This window comes from Geotrypetes seraphini, chromosome 6 (genome assembly GCF_902459505.1).
Source record: "Geotrypetes seraphini chromosome 6, aGeoSer1.1, whole genome shotgun sequence".
Lineage (NCBI taxonomy): Eukaryota > Metazoa > Chordata > Amphibia > Gymnophiona > Dermophiidae > Geotrypetes > Geotrypetes seraphini.
Genome location: NC_047089.1, coordinates 63,987,102 through 63,999,699, shown reverse-complemented (window position 1 = coordinate 63,999,699; position 12,598 = coordinate 63,987,102). Strand labels below are relative to the sequence as shown.

Genomic DNA, 12,598 nt, shown 5'->3' with positions numbered 1-12,598 from the left:
AGAAGGCAGTGATAGATTCACAAAGCAGAAGAAGAGGGTCCTAAGGCCCTGATTGGCTCAGGCACCTCAGGCTCCTCCTTTGGGAGGGGTCTGAGGCATCTGAGTCAGAAACTTCCTTAGGGAGGAGCCTAAGGAAATCCTTGATTGGCTCAGGCGCCTCAGGTCCCTACCAAGGGAGGAGCCCGAGGTGCCTGAGCCAATCAGGGCCTTAGGACCCTCCCCATGAATCACATGATGCACCGGGATGGGGTCTAAGGCTCGCATTGCTGACAGCGGCCAGCGGAGGAGGGACCGAGCACCGCTCTTGCTCCCGACTTAAAGATACGGGTGGGGGGGACAATGGTGGAGGAAGGCAGCCAACAGCAGGAGGAAGTGTGCATCCCTCCTGCCATATAAGTTCAGCGTGCCGGGGGGGTGATTGTAGGAGTGGGCATCCCTCCTGCCATATTTGTATGGGGGGCATAGAGTGGCAGGAGGGAACGGGCATCCCTCCTGCCATTTCTTTGGATGATGCACTTTGTGTGGGGGGGTAATTTTTTTTTTATTGGGCAGATATTTTGCATGTGTAATACACGCAAAATATCTGTGCCATTAAAAAAACAACACAGCAGAAGCACTGACAGCAGGCCGCTTCTCGTCACTATTGTCAGGGCTCTGCACCAACTCCATCGCTCACCATGCAAATCATTTGCATGCAAATTTGATAGTGAATCAATTGCTGCTTGAAAATCAGCCAGAGAATCGGCCTACAGCGACTGAATCGCTATCTTTAGTGAATCTGAGCCATAGTTTCATGTACTATACCTCCACAGTATGTTTGGAGGTTGTTAGGTCTATTGACATTGTCTGTCTGTTGACATTTGTACATTATATTGACTGCACTTTGTACTTTGGAATAAACTTGTTTCATCCAGAATATCAGTTCCACCTTTTTTTTTTTTGTTTTGGATCTTTATGTGTCTGTGGAATTTTTGAAGTCATCATCCTTGTTTTGTTGAGCTTTTAACTGTGACAGTAACAGGAAACCAGACCCCCTACCAAAAAGATATAGAAATAGGATACCTAGCCTAAAAAATTTGGTTAATATAGGTTTAATGAGCTTAGAGATAAGTTAGGTTTTTTTACCTTTAAGTATAATAACCAAAACACAAAATTTACTATTAAATGTATGTAAAAATGGTAGGATATACTTTTTAGTAAAATTAGACTAGATGTGATTTCCCTGTCTAAAATCAATGTACTCCTCAGCTAAGAATTCTTATAATTTTATGATCAATGAAAGACGTGTTCTTCACTGCAGATGGAATGAAAAGTTTTGTGTTTTTGAAATTCATGAGGCAATTTTTACCCTCAAAAGCTTAAGAATCAATAATAAATCTATAATGGTGTTTCTGTGTCAACTATACAGTATAAGCAGTATTTTAACTTTTTTATCTACAGCAAAGAAACTCCCCTCCCTTTTTTTTTTTTTTAAACAAAGCCGTGCTAGCGGCTGCCACTGCGGTAACTGCCCCGAAGACTAGAGGGATTTAAAGGGCTCTTACTGGGCGGCTTTATGAGGGGGGGGATTAAATGTTTATTGCTATAAAAATAAACAACCCTGCCTCTGCAATCAGTGATAAATAGAATATTATGAACTCTTAAGGTAGTATACTATATTAAATGCCTTTATATAAAAGCAGAATTTCAAATAACAGAACCAGCATGATTGAAGGGTTGATATTAAAGGCAGGCTACAAATAAAAGGTTAGAAAATTAAGTTGGAAATAAACACTTCTAGTGTGTGTTATAATGAATGGTGCGTTTCCCCTTTCTCCATTTATAGGATTCAGCCTTTTGAGAAGGGGAATCAGTGGGACGGAACATGGTGCACTGGCTCTGTAAACTGGCAGGGGCTGAGAGCCAGGAACTTATTTTCCCATCATGGCTAGTCCTTTTCCTGTCCCTGCCCCATTCCTGCAAGCTCTGTCCTCACCTGCCCAAGCCTCAAACACTTTAAGATCATAAGTGTTCGAGGCTTGTACGGTTAAGGCTAAGGCAGAGCTTACAGGAATGGGGCAGGGACAGCAACAAAACTCGTGGGGATGGGATGGGGAAATTGAGTTCCTGCGGAGACGGGGAAAAATTTGTCCCCGTATCATTCAATAGTACAATACCTGCCAGCCAGCCTTCTCAGGAGCAGTCCCCATGCTCTAAGATTTACTCCCAGAGGAGCTACATCCAACTCCAGACTACCTCTACTTCAGGAAGCAGGTGAAATCCTGGCTTTTCCCTAGGGTGGTCCACGGTAGTATAAAAAAAAATAAAAATAAAAAAACCCCCAAAACATCCTTGTCAAATCTTGTCTCCTCAAGGCTTATTTTTATCCACTTATGTCTTACTCGTATGTCAAATTTCAACTTGATTAGATAATATTTAGAGGTCACCCCAGCATGCAGTTTGCTTGTGTGTTGTGTATGTAGGCGATTGCGCATAATTAGTTTGTATGGCGTTTTGTCTAGTTTGCGATCTGCACCTGAAAACTGGTTCCTTGGGAAGTCAGTCTGTCAGCTGTCAACTGCTAGACTGCCACATGGACTGGATGTTCTGTGACTGGTCAATTTTCATTGCTATGACAAAGGCAAACATTTATTGGAAAGCTATAAATTGGCGTGCGAGTCAGTGATGGTGGTACGGGGTCAAGCCAGGACACCGACAATGCAGACTCTTTGCGTTAGGAAGTTGAAGAAACTACACAAATTAAACTTCTGCAAACAAGGCACTCAGCCATTTCCAGACAGCTATGGTTTCTGTCCGAGCACCTAGCAGCACTTGCCTTTTCTGATGACAGAATTTCACCAGAAACAAAGCTACAAATGGTGAAAAATTACAGCATCCACCGTTGCCAGACATTCCATGATGTCTCATGCCTACAGATGAAATGGAAACTGTGACCTTATAGAGAACATAGTAATGTTTTGATCTCTTGATCCATGGGCTACTACCATGGGCTACTACTCATACACAGGAGGGGACGACCTCACAGCAAATAAAGAAGACAAGGCAGGAAGGGACAACTCAGACACAGGAGGGGATGACCGTACAGCAAACAAGAGAGACAACACTGGAGCGGTTAAGGAAACCGTGAAAGAAACAGTAGAGACAGTAAAGAGTAGGAAGTCCAAAAAGGTAACACGAAGAGAACTCAAATGTATGTATACGAATGCTAGAAGTCTAGGAAACAAAATGGGGGAACTAGAGACAATAGCAAGACATGATAAGTTGGAAATCATTTGCATAACAGAAACATGGTGGAATGAAGAAAACAAATGGGACACAGTGTTACAGGGATACAAACTATATAGAAGAGATCGAGTAGGGCAGAAAGGTGGAGGTATTGCCCTATATGTTCAGGAAGGAGTAGAATCTGTTGAAGTGGCTACAACGGAAATGAAAGAGAAGCTAGAGTCCGTCTGGATCAAGATTCTTGGCCAAAACAGCGCAGACACAAAAATTGGCCTTTACTATCGTCCGCCAGGACAGGCGGAGGAAACTGACTCAGAAATGATAGAGGAAATCAAACAAGAATGCAAGACGGGCGATGTAATAATATTGGGAGACTTCAATTTCCCGAGGATAGACTGGAAACTAGGAACTTCCAACTGCGGCAAGGAGGCCAAGTTCCTGGAGGCGCTAGGGGATTGCTTCCTGGAACAAATGGTAAAAGAGCCGACAAGAGGCAACGCCACCCTGGACTTGGTACTAAATGGCCTCACGGGTCCGACAAAAGAAGTAGAAGTTACGGTACCGCTGGGGATGAGCGATCACAATGTGATCAGATTTAAGCTTGACATCGGGAATAGAAAACATGCCAAAACCCTAACCAAAACCTTAAACTTTAAAAAGGGCAAATACGATCACATGAGAGCCATGGTGAAAAAACGACTCAAGAAAAAGGTAGACAAACTTGAAACGGTAGACCAGGCATGGTCCCTACTGAAAAATACTATCACAGAAGCACAAAATCTCCACATTCCGAGGATCTCCAAAGAGGGGAGAACAAAAGGTAAGGGAGAACCGGCATGGCTTACCAGACAGGTGAGGGAAGCCATAAAAGAAAAGAAGGAGTCTTTCAAAAAATGGAAACACATGAAAACAACCAAAGCATGGAAAAAACATAAAGATGATCAGAAGAAATGTCACAAGGCGGTGAGGGATGCCAAAAAGGACTATGAGGAAAAAATAGCGCAAGAGGCCAAAAACTTCAAACCCTTCTTTAGATACGTGAAAGGGAAAAAACCCACAAAAGAGGAGGTGGGACCCCTGGACGACCAGGGAAGAAAAGGGTACATCAAAGAGGATAAACAAATTGCAGACAAACTAAATTCCTTCTTTGCGTCCGTCTTTACGGAGGAGGATAACGCAAAAATACCAGAAGCAGTGAAAATGTTTAGTGGAGTAATAGAAGACAGCCTCACCACAGTTGAAGTGGAGTTGGACCAGATATACTACCAGATCGACAAACTTAAAAGTGACAAATCCCCTGGACCGGATGGAATTCATCTGAGAGTTTTAAAGGAATTGAAGGTTGAAATCGGAGAGCCATTGCAAAAACTTGCCAATCTGACAATCAGAACTGGACAGATACCAGAAGACTGGAAGATAGCAAACGTCACGCCAATTTTCAAAAAAGGATCGAGAGGGGAACCGGGCAACTACAGACCTGTGAGCCTTACGTCTGTCCCTGGAAAGATGGTTGAAGCACTGATCAAGGATAGCATAGTCCGGCACCTAGATACACACGACTTGATGAAACCCAGTCAACATGGGTTCAGGAAAGGGAAATCATGTTTAACGAATTTACTTCAATTTTTTGAGACCATGAACAAGCAAATTGATAGTGGAATGCCGGTGGACATAATATATTTGGACTTCCAGAAGGCGTTCGACAAAGTTCCACATGAAAGACTTCTCAGGAAACTACAAAGCCATGGTATAGAGGGAGATATACACAGGTGGATAGGCAAATGGCTGGAAAACAGAAAGCAGAGAGTGGGCATAAATGGGAAGTTCTCAGACTGGGAGAAAGTGACTAGTGGTGTGCCCCAGGGCTCGGTTCTTGGGCCGATCCTATTTAATATTTACATCAATGACCTGGAAGAAGGAGTATCCAGTGAGATCATTAAATTTGCAGACGACACAAAGCTATGCCGGGCAATCAGATCGCAGGAGGATAGCGAGGAACTCCAGAGCGACTTGTATCAGTTAGAGAAATGGGCAGAGCAATGGCAGATGAAGTTCAACGTGGAGAAATGCAAAGTAATGCATTTAGGTAGTAAGAATAAGGAACACGAGTATAGAATGTCAGGCGCAACTCTGGGTAAGAGCAAACAAGAAAAGGACCTGGGTGTACTGATAGATAGGACCCTGAAGCCGTCGGCACAATGCGCGGCAGCAGCAAAGAAAGCAAACAGAATGTTGGGCATGATAAAGAAAGGAATCGCGAGTAGATCGGAGAAAGTCATAATGCCGCTTTATAGAGCAATGGTCGGACCACACTTGGAATACTGTGTCCAACATTGGTCTCCCAACCTAAAGAAGGATATAAAACTGCTTGAGAGGGTGCAGAGACGAGCAACAAAGCTAATAAGAGGTATGGAGAACTTGGAATATGAGGAACGACTCAAGAAACTGGGACGGTTCTCCCTTGAGATGAGGAGGCTGCGAGGGGACATGATCGAGACGTTCAAAATGCTGAAAGGAATCGATAAAATAGAGCAGGAAAATAAATTATTTACATTGTCCAACGCGACACGGACAAGAGGACATGGTTTGAAGCTAAGGGGGGACAAGTCCAGGACAAATGCCAGGAAGTTCTGCTTTACACAGCGAGTGGTAGATGCCTGGAATGCTCTCCCAAAGGAGGTTATTAAGGAATCCACTGTGCTAGGATTCAAAGGCAAATTAGATGCACATCTCCTTACGAGAGGCATAGAGGGATATGGGTGACTAAAACTACATCAGGTGTATACCTGACTGGGCCTCCGCGTGTGCGGATCGCCGGACTCGATGGACCATGGGTCTGATCCGGAGATGGCAGTTCTTATGTTCTTATGATTGAAGAAGGATCAACAAAAGTGAAAATATTCCTGAAGAAACAGAGTGGACCGACGATCCAGTTTTCAAGGAACTTTGGAATCAGGCATCCAAACTGACTGTTAATGATGCAGCAGAACAAGGGATATGTCTCATTGAAAAATACAATACTTTAACAAAAGATGAACAGAAGCCACTGAAAGAAGTTTCCTTCTGCATAAAAGGTGGCTCTTATGTCACAGACCATTGATTATTTGTAGAGTGCACAAAAACTACAATATACTGTTAAGCTTAGCAGTAGTTGGTTGTTGTTTTTTTAAGTGAGGTGTAGTGACCCCTAAAACTTTTGGTTTACCAGTAAGTAAAATTTTGTGTGTTTTTCATCCTATATAATAAAACGCTAGCCGCGCATGCGCACTCAGACCTGCGTGATCTGTGATCCGTAGGTCTGTGGTCAGAGTGCGTATGCGGCGGACAGATCGGGAAAACACAGCACAGCCGGCGACTCCCCCCCTCACTCACTGCCAAAACTACCACCTCCTCCTTCTCCCCGGCTCACCCGCTTTTAAATGAAGAGAAAAGCGCTGCACCGCGCTAACGCTGGCTTTGCTGTCTTCTGTCCACTGCGGCCCGCCCTCTCTGACTACTTCCTGTTTCCGCTAGGGTTGGCCGCAGTGGATAGAAGACGCCGAAGCCAGCAGCTGTAGCCGCCGATCTCCGTTCCTCCGGGGGGGGGGAGGGGTCTGGGAGGAGAGGGATCGCGGCCGTTCAGCACCCCCACCGAGGAGCCCAGCAACTTTCCGCTGCCCGAGACCCGAGTCATTTGCCGCCCCTCCTTCCCTTCCCGCGGGCCCGACTGGCGATTTAAGCAGCATGTGCAGCAGTCTTCACACGCTGCTTCGGGCCCTTCTACTGCCCTCATTTGCTCCGGACGTGCCAGAGTAAATCAGGCCAGTAGAAGGACCCGAAGCAGCATGTGAAGACTGCTGCACACGCTGCTTGAATCGCCATGTGTAGTCGGGCCCGCGGGAAGGGAAGGGGGAGGCGGCAAAGGACTCGGGACCGTGTTTGTAGTCGCGACTGTGGGAAGGGAAAGGGGGTAGAGGAAACGCTAATGCTGCTGCACAGGGAACTGGTGTGGGGGGAGGGAAATGGAAGGGGGAGGGAATGCTGCTTTGGACAGACAGATAGAGGGAGGAAGGGAGACAGAAAGAAAAGAAGAAAGACACAGGGGCAGGGAGATACACAAAAAGACAAACAGACAAAGGGGGCCAGGGACAGAGACAGACAGACAGAAAGAAAGACAGCGGGAGTCGCGTCAGGAGGGGTGCGGGATGCCGCAGAGGGAACTTTTCCAATGGGTGTAACTGGGTGGCTGTCGGGAACCTCTGATCAGGGGCAGAGCAAGGTAAGTGTATCATAGGGATAAGGAGGAGGAGGGGGGAGAAAAAGGAAGGGACGCCTACTGCTGAACAGGGGGAGAAGGAAAGAGGTGCTGATGGACAGGGGGGGTGAAGAAAAGGAACGGAGGCCTAATGTTGGACAGGGGGAGAAGGAAGGTGCTGCTGGACAGGGGGGAGGTAAAACAAAGGGAGAAGGGCTGCTGCTGCATAAGGAGAGCTGTGAAGGAGTGGTGGTGGATACAGGGGAGGTAAAAGGAAGGGAGAATGGACAGGGGGAGCAGGCAAGGGGTGGTGATGGACAGCCAAGGAAAAAGAAAGACAGAAAGAAAGAAAGCGGCTAAGGAGAGAGAGAGAAAGAAATAAAGAGAGAGACACACACATATTCTAGCACCCGTTAATGTAACGGGCTATAAGACTAGTTTTTATATAAAGGAATAAAATTAGACTTGTGGACAGACAAGATGTGTTAATTTTTTTGTACCACCCTACTCTTCACCCAAGCCTTTAATACACAGGACAATTGACTATACAGTCATTCTGCACCAGGACTAGCTTACTACACACATTAAATAAATCAGTTTCTTATATCTTGTTTAACTGAATGAACTGCATGCCTTGAATTTAGCCTAAAAAGGAAAAGAAGCAGAGTGCACCTGGTCTTCAATCCCACTTTATTAGCAACCAATCATAAAAAGTCCAGTGGATCAATAGGATATAAAACAAATCAAAACCAACGTGGAACACGGACTCAATATGGGCCGTATTTCGGCTAGGGTGCCTTCATCAGGAGTCCTATTGTAATGAGTGTACTATCCCAACTGACCCTTTACCACCCATCTTTTCCCTTTAGCTATATGATAAACTGTATTGTAGCAAAGCATTAGCATCATATCTCTGTGTGTTGAATATTCTGACGTGTGCTAATTTGGTTTTTCATAATACTGTACTGTACAATGTCAGCAAAATACTTCTCTCTCTCTCATTTGAATTTCAGTGCTGTTAAGCATATTTTCCAAAGTTTCATTGTAGTCCTATTAAGTTTCAACTTGTAGATTTTGAGTTAACTCATTCATTGTATTTATGTTTATATTTTTTGGGGGGGGTTCTGCTGTTAATAAAACTGTATCATAAAAAATATACAGGGGTAACCAATTCAAACCGTTGGTATTATAGAGTGACTAAAGAGGTCAATAGAAAAAGATAAAGTCACTACTGGAACATTAAACAGTATACTTTGTACATTCAAAAAACTTGTTTTGTACTTAGAACTCTGCTCAGAGACATGAAGGCTGATTACTCCGCCTCACCCACCAATCATTGCAGTGTTCAAGAAAATGGTTTTTATAAGCTTTTCAATAAATAAAGTGCTAGCCTTAACAGCTATGCTAACACTGTAAATGCTTCCATAATTTTTGTATTTGTGAAGTATAACTTAACTTTGAATAGTGACTGGGAACCAGTGTTAGCATACAGTGTTAGCCTTAACAGCTATGCTAACACTGTAAATGCTTCCATAATTTTTGTATTTGTGAAGTATAACTTAACTTTGAATAGTGACTGGTTCCCAGTCACTATTCAAAGTTAAGTTATACTTCACAAATACAAAAATTATGGAAGCATTTACAGTGTTAGCATAGCTGTTAAGGCTAGCACTTTATTTTTTGAAAAGCTTATAAAAACCATTTTCTTGAACACTGCAATGATTGGTGGGTGAGGCGGAGTAATCAGCCTTCATGTCTCTGAGCAGAGTTCTAAGTACAAAACAAGTTTTTTGAATGTACAAAGTATACTGTTTAATGTTCCAGTAGTGACTTTATCTTTTTCTGTTAATAAAACCGTAAGCTTTATGTTGACTTGTACTTGCTGTATACTGTCTTGGGTGAATAAATCCCAATAAATAAATATTCTAGTACAGTACCCAACAGCACTCTAAAATTAGGCTATTACAAAAAAAAAAAAAAAAATTCTTAATGGGATATGTTGCATTCTCTTGAATTGTACAAGGATGTGTGTGTCAGTGTGCCTTGAGGGGTATAGTGTGCACAGAGGGTCAATGCGTTAGAGAAAATGTGTAGGGATGTGTTCTCAGTCCTGTTTTCCCACCTATATTATTTCCCCCTTTCCAATCTCTTTGCGTTCCCACTTACCCTCCTTCCCCTTATTGCTTTTCCTGTCACGCTTTTTCACCCTTTTCTCAATAAAGCCAATAGCACACTGTGCATGCACATCTCCACAGACAAAAGTTCCACTTTGCAGTCTCCACTGCTGCAGCACACCTATCCTTCCTGTGCCATGGCATTTTGGAAAGGGGAAAGGAGGCCCCTGGCACAAACCTTTTCCCATTACCAACTCCATTTATCTTTGAGTAACAAAGCCTGACGTCCCTTATGTTTTACAAAACCTGTATAAGGATGGATGGACAGAAACTTTGAAGTAGTAAGTTAGAGTAATATCTTCTTAGTAGAGCAATATTAAGCTACACCACTATCTCTTAGTAGTAAATATCCCCTTGCTAAAGTAGCATGATCAGAAACTAAATGAATCATAAAACTTATTATGGTGATAGACTGAAAAGGTCAGTGGAGAAAGAAAATGTTGACGGGTAATGAAAAAAGTGACCAGCAACAGAATTTTAGGGCTAGAAATCATAAACTGCTAGAAAATTTTATGAGTGCCCAGAACATTTTCCTTCTGCCTTTCCCATTCAGACAATCATCATTTCACTCATTTTTTGGCAAAATGTCTTCTGCTCATTATGTTCTGACTGGAATAAAAGAGAATTAGCTCCCAAAAGATAGCCAAGAAATGTAGAAGAGTTTGACAAAATGTATGCTTATACTTGCTAATCTGTAAACAGCTTTGGCTAGCCTATACTACAGAAAGACAGCATAGCAAATCCTAACATCCCCCATATCCGTGCACTCAAATAAAAGCCAACAAAGGAACCCCAAAAAGATACATTTATTATTGGACTAACCCACTTCTTGACTACCTTGTCTCCATCACATCAAAACAGGTAAAAAACAAAAGCTTTGTTACTATATTTGAAAGTAGTCTACCATGAAAGAATTTTTTTTTTTTTTTAAACCCTTTCTAATCACATAAGTTGAATTACTTAAATAAGGTGGCACCATAGTCTGCACAGACAGAACATCAGCAAACACGTTAAAGGCGATGCCTAAATCTTACTCAAGAAATAATCTTCAAGGGCAATAAACCGAAGCACCCAGGGGATATAAAACAGTACAGTCACTCCCACTCCTAAGTTAATTGAAACACAAGTTTTAAAAAAATTGCTTGCCCGAAACTAAATTTTGCCTGCAATACCAGCTGGGCTTGAGGTGCTCACTATGTGCCTTATCAACAACTGCCCACCGCTTAGGCCTAGCCTCAGAGCTGGCAATAACTAGCCCAGCATAAGCGGACCGCGTGCCAATATATGAGCACAGCCTCGCGCACCTACGCCCATACTGCTCAGCTAGGTGCGCACGCACCAACTTGTTAGGGAGACTGAAGAGAACAGGCACGCTTACTCGCTTACCTGTCGCAGATCCTCACGAACGACAGGGATGGGGAGCAGTGGAAAGAAGTATGGCTAGAGAGGGGAGGGGCTGAGGGCGTGGACAGCCGATGTCCTGTTCTATACAGCTTGCATTGTTGCCTGTTGCGCACACTTCTTGGGAAACTGGGCTATTTTTGAAAACTGTCTGGGAAATTATGGGGTAGAGGGCGGTTTTTTGTTAGCATTCACTACTGAACCAATGAAGTATTCCATGCTTCAATGTACAGTAGTGTTCCGTAGGGCTCTCTGTGCATGCCAAGCCTCATTCTGGTGCACCAATAGCCTCTAGCTTAGCGGATACCAAGCCTCATTCTGGTGCCCTAGTTTTAATTTAAACCACCTACCCTAGTGTGTTTTTCAAACCATCTTTGTGGTGATTGCTGGGTTGGTGTAAAAGCCAGACCCTGCAGATCCTCTAAGTACTACCTTAAGAACAATGTGCATTCCTGTTATGACGGCTGCTGCCACTTTCAGTATACTGCGAACCTCTGTGTTGATTTGTTCTATCCCGCTCTACCGTTTTCTTCTGGTGAGGGCGGGACCCAGCATAGGGTTACCAGATTTTGTCCGTAAAAAAACGGAGAGGACGCGTGTCCCCGCCCCATTCCGCCCATGGCACGCCTTGTTCTGCCCAAAGGCCCGCCCCATTCCGCCCATAGGCCCTATAAATCAAAGATCATAATCGGAGTGGATAGGCAGTAATTAAACAGAGGCATTCCTCAACTTTTATCTGTAGTCCAAACTTATGTTATCTTAAGCTTTATTTAAAAAAAAACAACAAACACCTGTTTAAACCTAAGTGGTTTACAAACATAAACATAAAGTAGCATACGAAACTTTTAAAATAGACAACACATAAGTCATAGGCGTCGGAACGAGGGGGGCGGGGGTCACAGGGGAAGTTGTCAGAGAGGAGGGCCGCAGTGGAGAGAAGATGCTGGGGCTGGCGGCATTGTAGTTTACAAGGAATTAAAGGTAAGACCATAAGAATAGCCTTACTAGGTCAGACCAATGGTCCATCAAGCCCAGTAGCCCGTTCTCACTCTGGCCAATCATGGTCCTTAGAACCTGGCCAAAATCCAAGGAGTAGCAATATTCCATGCTACCAATACAGGGCAAGCAGAGGCTAACCCCATGTCTTTCTCAATAATAGACTATGGACTTCTCCTCCAGGAACTTGTCCAAACCTTTCTTAAAACCAGCTACACTATCCGCTCTTACCACATCCTCTGGCAATGCGTTCCAGAGCTTAACTATTCTCTGAGTGAAAAAAATTTCCTCCTATTGGTTTTAAAAGTATTTCCCTGTAACTTCTAGTGTCCCCTAGTTTTTGTAATTTTTTACAGAGTGAAAAATTGATCCACTTGTACCAGTTCTACTCCACTCAGGATTTTGTAGACTTGAGCATGGGTGTGAGTGAGAGGGAAAGAGTGTACATGGGGAAAGGAAGAAAGAGGAGAATTGTTTGGCATAGGGAGGGAGAGAATTGTTGAACATGGTGATGGGAGAGGAGTGAGGTACAGAGAAATGAGAGGGAGAAATGTTGGATGTGATGGTT

At 43.7% G+C, this 12,598-nt stretch overlaps 1 protein-coding gene and 1 long non-coding RNA gene across 2 annotated transcripts in view; one reads left to right on the top strand and one right to left on the bottom strand.

The window, feature by feature from the left end:
* ESD (esterase D) overlaps positions 1-11,242 on the bottom strand; it is a 65,623-nt gene extending 54,381 nt beyond the window's left edge. The window contains exon 1 of the mRNA XM_033948777.1: positions 11,020-11,242. The gene's annotated coding sequence lies outside the window, so the exon portion shown is untranslated. The remainder of the gene's footprint in view (positions 1-11,019) is intronic.
* Positions 11,243-11,773: 531 nt separating this feature from the next.
* LOC117362436 overlaps positions 11,774-12,598 on the top strand; it is a 62,689-nt gene continuing 61,864 nt past the window's right edge. Inside the window, exon 1 of the long non-coding RNA XR_004539887.1 lies at positions 11,774-12,015. This is a non-coding gene — a long non-coding RNA (uncharacterized LOC117362436). The remainder of the gene's footprint in view (positions 12,016-12,598) is intronic.